This window comes from Alligator sinensis, unplaced genomic scaffold, assembly GCF_000455745.1.
Source record: "Alligator sinensis unplaced genomic scaffold, ASM45574v1 scaffold201_1, whole genome shotgun sequence".
NCBI classification, from domain to species: Eukaryota; Metazoa; Chordata; order Crocodylia; family Alligatoridae; genus Alligator; species Alligator sinensis.
Genome location: NW_005842661.1, coordinates 174,277 through 179,830, shown reverse-complemented (window position 1 = coordinate 179,830; position 5,554 = coordinate 174,277). Strand labels below are relative to the sequence as shown.

At 48.5% G+C, this 5,554-nt stretch overlaps 1 protein-coding gene across 2 annotated transcripts in view; it reads right to left on the bottom strand.

Moving 5' to 3' along the window:
- LOC102374263 (claudin-4-like) overlaps positions 1-5,554 on the bottom strand; it is a 22,728-nt gene that overhangs the window by 8,207 nt on the left and 8,967 nt on the right. The window lies entirely within an intron of this gene.

The following is a 5,554-nucleotide window of genomic DNA, read 5'->3' as shown; positions in this document are numbered from 1 at the left end:
TCCCTGCTCCTCCAGCAGCCCATAGGGCTGGGCTTTGTCTCCCTGCCTTGGAGTTTGGCTTTCATCCTAGGCCATTTAGCCAAAATGCACTTTCCCTGAAGTTTTTCTGGCCTCCCAGCTGGAAAATGCTCCCTCCCTTCCACAGACCTATTTGCTTTTTCATCAGGGTTGTGGGCCTAAGCCCACCATGTTACTTAGTGCCCCCCACTACTTGGGGGCCACTGAAGACAAAAAACACAACTGAGTACAGGGGACAAAAAAATAACTAAAGGATGTGCAAGTGCTCTCTCCCACAGGAGCACTGGTGGGACCACAGCTGGAGTACTGCGTCCAGTTCTGGGCACAGCACTTTAACAAGGATGTAGACAAGCTTGAGAGAGTCCAAAGAAGGGCCACCCGTGTGATCAGAGACTTACATGGCAAGCCATACAAGGAAAGGCTGAGGGGCCTGAAACTCTTCAGCCTGAAAAAGAGAAGGCTGAGAGGGGACTTTGTAGCAGTTTCATTCTACATTAAGGGAGTACATCAAAGGCTCGGTGAACAACTGTTCCCCAGGGCATCCTTGGGGAAAACCAGGAGTAGTGGCCACGAACTCCTGTAAAACCATTTCAGACTCAACATCAGGAAAAACTTCTTCACAGTTAGGGTGTCCAGACTGTGCAATAAGCTCCCCCCAGAGGTGGTGCAATCACCTACTCAGGAAATCTTCAAGAGGAGGCTGGACAGTCATCTTGTTGCGATCACTTGACCCCAGTTGTCTTTCCTGCTTGGTGCAGGGGTCTGGACCCGATAATCTTCTGAGGTCCCTTCCAGCCCCTAACAATCTATGAACCTATGAATGAAGCAGGGTAGCAGAGAGCAAACTCTGAGGGCACTAGTTTCAAAGCTGGTGGAGGGTAAGTATGTGCATGGGACCTCAGAGCAAGAGCCTGGGAGCCAGGAGTCCTGGGTTCTATTCCCAGCTCTGTCACTGACTTGCTATATGGCCTCTGTCAAGTCCCCTAACCTGTCCCTGCCTCAGTTTCCCCCATGAAGATGGGGTTTACAGCTCTGGTTCCCCTTGCAGGAATCCATGCTCTTTGTCTAGGACAGGCTCTCCCCAAATGCCCTGTGTTCCTTCCCCATTGGCCAGCCCTTCCTTAACACATCCCAGCACACCCAACTGGAAACCTGTTCCCACATCCCATCTGGCAGTGGCCTCTTTCAGGGGCCTTCAATTTGTCCCAGGGCAGCTGTCAGCATGAGTGTGACTCAGGTCTTGAGGATAGGATGTCTTTCATCCCGCCTTTCAACAAGAGCCCCAAACCGGTCTGAGCTGCTGCAGGGATTGCCACAGAGATGGCTCAGTGGGGCCAGGGGAGGGGGAGGTTCCTGTGAAACAGCATTGTAGCAGGGGCCTTATAAGGGCTGGGACTACACAGCAAGCATCTCTCCCTCCCTCCCTAGCTCTTTCTCAGCATGGCATGTGTGTCACACAGAGAGAGCCTGGGGCAGCGGAAGGGGTGCAGAGTGGTGGAGGAAGGGCAGGGAGTGGTGACTGAGACACCTGCAAGGGACCCAGTGGTGAGTCCTAGCCATGGTGAAGTAGCTCTCATGTCTGGATGAGGAGGAGGGGGTGGTGCAGGGCTGGGCTGCAGTAGCCATTCAGGAAAGCTAATAGTTATCACCTCCTGGGGGCACAGGTACTGGCCTAGGAAGCTCTTACAGTAGGGCAAAGGTAGGAGGCTATGGAGGCCCCTGCCCCATCCCATAAGCAACATGGGGCACAGGGGATACACCCTCCAACATACTCTCACAGGATGGCGCAGCATTCCTGGCAGGGGGAAGCAGGCGGACTGTTACTGGTGACTTGCAACCTGAGCTCATGCCAGGCACGCAAAACAAATTTTGTGTTGCTTCATGGTGGGGGGAGACGCTGAAGGAGGGATGGAGAGCAAATAAGAGGGCATTAGGCACCTAACAAGGAGAAAGCAAAGGGGGAAAGCGTCTGTTTCTTCCCTAAATCAAGCTGTCTGTTTGTCTATCCATCCTTCCCCACTACTCACTGCCCAGGCACTTCCATCACTCCCTTCCCTGTGGTTTCTAGGCAGCTGCTGCAGAGGCTCAGGCCTGGAGGGCAGAAGGGGGAGAACCCCAGAGCAGCAAGGCCCCAGGAACTAGCTCTACCCAGAGAGCAGGGGATGTCAGCACAGGCAAACAGGCTCTGGCAGCACAGCCACCAAGTTACACAGTGAGAACCTTCTACCTGGCACCAGAGAGTGCCACTATGACCCCCCCACACCTCTGGTCACCAGCACACCACCAGCCCAGCATTACTGGAAATTGCTGTACACTGGGGGTGCTGGGCAGGAGTGTGGGAGGTCGCCTGGATGCTGCCAAGTAAGCAATGGGGATCACTGACAGAAGTAACAAGGCCACAGGAAATGAGAGTGACAATGACACAGGAAAATGTAGGGGAGTGAAGAGCCCTCACAAGTCAGACACTTTGCAGGGAAGCCACAAATGTCCTAGGTCAGTTCCAGAGGGATTGCAACAGCAGTCACACCCCTCCTTGGCTGTGCTGTACATCATGAGCTCTCATGGGGTCTGGCCAAAGCCCCCCAAACAGGACCCCAGGGGTTGAGTGCTGCCACTATGTTCATCCTCTCTTTTCACCTGCTGCTAATTTAAGTGAGGAGGGGGAAAGAGAGGAAGGGTGAACAGCAACAGTCAAGCTCACTGCTCACAAGAAGCTCTGGCAAGAGCCTGCACTGATCAGGCAGTAATCTCAGAACATAGCCAAAGCTGGGGGCAGGGTGGGAGCAAGGATTCACATCCACTTTGTCCCATTCCTGGATGCACTACTGCAAATGCTTGCAGTGTGGGAGAAGGGGTGGGAACTATAAAAGGGAGCCCAAGGAACATATTGCACAGGCCAGCTCCTCTCACCAAGACCAAGGCCCAGGAAGTTCAGCTTCATTACAGCCAGCTCTGAGCCTGAAGTTGAAGAAAATCAGTCATAGACATGAGAAGAGAGGAGGCAACCAACCAAGAAGTCTTTGTCTTGTTCTTCTCATGTCCTTATCATAAACTAGATGCTTTTCCAGAATCATGCACAAGCAATGGCTCTTTCTGTTGCTGTAGCAAGGTGCTCCTTCATATAGGTCTCACCAAGGAGTCAGTGAACAAGCATACACTACATGGTCTGCACTTCACCACACTCATATATATTCATGTCACTAAAGTAGCCCCATTTGATCACATTTGTTTTTGATCGTCCATTTGTGTGCACAGGTGATTCAGGCATCACCATGTTGACCAATCTAGATCCACCCCTCTTGGAAAGTCCTCTGGAGAGTCCAGGTCCATTTCAGACCTCCTGATTGCACATAACCTTTCCTTCCATAACCTCAGTCATCCCTGTTAGCTGTCATGTCCAACAGCACAATGCTGATCACAAAACTCTTTCACATTTTAAGCCTTTTAGTTACTTCTGTTGGATCATAGAGTGGATACCTGAGATCTTCCATCTGCCATGATCTTTCTTTTTAGCTCACTACCTTTCTTCTGATATCAGGTGATGTAATGCCAGCTAATAAGTACAGGCTACCCTTTGGTGTTGGCTTTAGACATCCCATTGGTTCACAACAACCGGCATAACAGTCATAGGAGAAGTGTTCACAATGTGGCCCCTGTGAGAATACAATGAACCTGTGAATTCTGCTAAAATCTTGACATCAATAATCCCAGAGCCAAGAGGAGTGATGTGCGGACAAAATGGATGGGAATGGATGAGGCAGGACTGATTTGTATGAAAGTCCAGAAACAACTGCTTAGCAGAGCATGGGCCAATGTAAGGTGATGCTACACCCCCCACATTTTTCTAATCACTTTAAGCTCTCCATAAGGTGACCTGGTAGATCTCCTAGTCCTTTGAATGTGCTGATTTTCAAAACAGTCTCCTATGATTTCTTTGTCTTACAAAGAAACTTGTTTCCACACAGGTGCTGCCTCCATCCTGTTGGGTGGTGTCCTGTGGGTTCCCTGTACTGCTCATGTGCCTCGTTTCTTCTCACCTTTATACTTGAAGCCAGATGACAGCTGAGGATTTTTTTCTAAGTTTTCCAGTTATGGGCTTGGCCCCCTCTGTCTAGATGTTTGGCTGTCTGCTCCTATTCCACAGCTGGCTAATTCTGTAGCTATCTTATAGGAGCTGTGCAGGGGAAGATCCAGGGAGGTGCAGTCACATCCAGCTTTGATTCCTGATTCACCCAAAGTTTAAAATCAACTGCCCGGCAATGGCAGCAGAATTTGTAATCAAGCAGCAGTGAGGAAGTCAGCTGATCATGATTCATTATAATCTACTTGATTCCCTCTAAGCTTCTCATTCCACAGGTGGTTAATGACCCCTCTCTCCTTTTTGATGGCCTTGATGTTTCACTAGTCAAGCTCTCCTTTCTTCTGCATTGTTGCTGTTAGCTGCTTCTGGTAATGTAACTCCTATTTCACACTTCAGACTGTTTTTCACTCTAGCTAAAATGTTAATTCAGGTGTAGAAATAGCTTTCATGAAAGTTAGATTTTATTTTATGAATCTGCAAAAGAGATGTACATTTAATTCTAATACCTACAGTACTAATGAAACAACATATTTTGATTACATTTTGCAGAACTTGTTGTATTTTTATACCTGCTATATGATATAGCAAATGAACATACATTCCAATAAAGGTCTACTTGTTTTTACTTCAATCTTAAAATGGAAAATAAAGCCTTAGGCCCCTAGATTAGTAAATATTCTATAGTATTCTATATTCTAGTAAATATTCTAGTTTCTTTTTAACTGGAGAAAAATATATGGTGTGTTATATGTGATGATGCACCATACCATTTACCATACATACCTTTTCAAGATCCTAGATCCATCCACAAAGCTGTGTCCTGCTGTAACACAGACTGCTGGCTTTGCTGTAACCTTGTGAACTCATGGATGGCTTCTTAATTATGCCAATTCTACATCTGTCCAGCACCAAAAGAAGTGATGATGCTTTCCTCTTTCAAGCAGCACACCCATGAGCTCCTTTCTCTCCTGTTGAGCATACAGCCTGTCAGCTAACAAACACTGTGGGCTGCTATCAACTCTAGGCAAGAGTGTGTCTTGTGAGGTTCCTATCAGCAGCCTGCATTTCTCCACTGGCCTCAGAATGGTTTCACTGCACAGCACCAGGACCTGCTACATTTTCTCAATCGACTTTCCTTATCAGCCAGGATTACACTGCAGCAGGCTTCATCAGGCTTTGAATCAGTTCTGCTTCTAAGGCACCTCCTGATGCACATGGATGCCTGATCACATGACAGTTTTAGATCCTCCACCACTGGTTCCTCAGGGTCCACCCAGAGTCCCTCAGACTGTCAACAGATGTCCAGGGTAAGGGACTGCAGCTCTTCTGAGCTGCAGATTGTCAGCATTACTGCAGCTCAGTGCTGTGGTCCTGGGTGGCCTCTTCCTTGGTATCTCCTAACCTGCAATACGAACATTATTGTCTGCTGTCTTGACACTGGAGAGTCCCTTTAGT